Consider the following 1200-nt stretch of genomic DNA (forward strand, 5'->3'; position numbering starts at 1 on the left):
GAAAATTTTGCTGAAGATCACTAAAAAAAAGTTCAACAGGGAAGTGCCAGAAATTCAGGCTGAATTCAAAAGAGGGTGTCGAACAAGGTATATCACTGCTGATGTCAGATGCATCTTGCCTGAAAGCAAAGAATACCAGGAAGAAGCTTATCTGTATTTTGTTGATTATGCAAAGGCATTTGACTATGTGGATCATAGCAAAATCTGGATAACATTGCAAAGAATAGGAATTCCAGTACACTTACTTATGCTCATGCAGAATCTGTACATAGACTGAAAGACGGTCATTCAAACAGAACAAGGGGATACTGTGTGGTTTAAAATCAGGAACTGTGTGCATCAGGGTTGTATCTTTCATCATACTAATTCAGTCTTTATGCTAAGCAAATAATCCAAGAAGCTGGACTGTAAGAAGATGAATAGGGGATCGGGATTGGAGGAAGACTCATTACCAACCTTAGATATACAGATGACACAACTTTGCTTGTTGATAGTGAAGACAACTTAAAGTACTTACTGATGAAGAGAAAAGACTATGGTTTCAGTGTGTATTATACCTCAACATAAAGAAAACAAAATTCCTCACAACTGGACAAATAAGAAACATCATAATAAACAGAAATGATTGAAGTTGTCAAGGATTTCATTTTACTTGATTCCACCCTCTATACCCATGAAAGGAGCAGACAAGAAATAAAGTATTACTGCATTGGGCAAATCCCTGCAAAAGAACTCTTTAAAGTCTTAAAAGGCAAAGGCATTACTTTGAAGCCTAAAATGTGCCTGACTCAAGCCATAGTATTTTCAATCACCTCCTATGCATGAGAAGCTGGTCAATGGATAAGAAGACTGTTCTGGTTACCTAGTGCCGCTCTGACAAGAGTATACCACAAATGGGATGACTTAAAAAACAGGAGTTTATTCTTACAATTTGGAGGCTTTAAGTCCAAGTTCAAAGTGCCAGGCTCTAGGGCCCCTCAACCTTGGGGTCCAGCTCTGTCTCCTGCTCCCGGACCACTGGAGCTGGAGGCATGTCTTCACTCAGACAGCTGCTGGCTGCTGAGGCTGAAAAACCCAAGGTTGACAAGTAAAAAGGCACAGTCCCAATGTTACCAAACCACATGGCAGGCCATTAATTTAAGTCCATTGTAAGTCCCAAGGTTGGCAGAGCATGGCAGGCTGCTGAACAATGACACAGCT

This window comes from Orycteropus afer, unplaced genomic scaffold (genome assembly GCF_000298275.1).
Source record: "Orycteropus afer afer isolate SDZICR_OR568_19922 unplaced genomic scaffold, OryAfe1.0 scaffold00149, whole genome shotgun sequence".
NCBI classification, from domain to species: Eukaryota; Metazoa; Chordata; class Mammalia; order Tubulidentata; family Orycteropodidae; genus Orycteropus; species Orycteropus afer.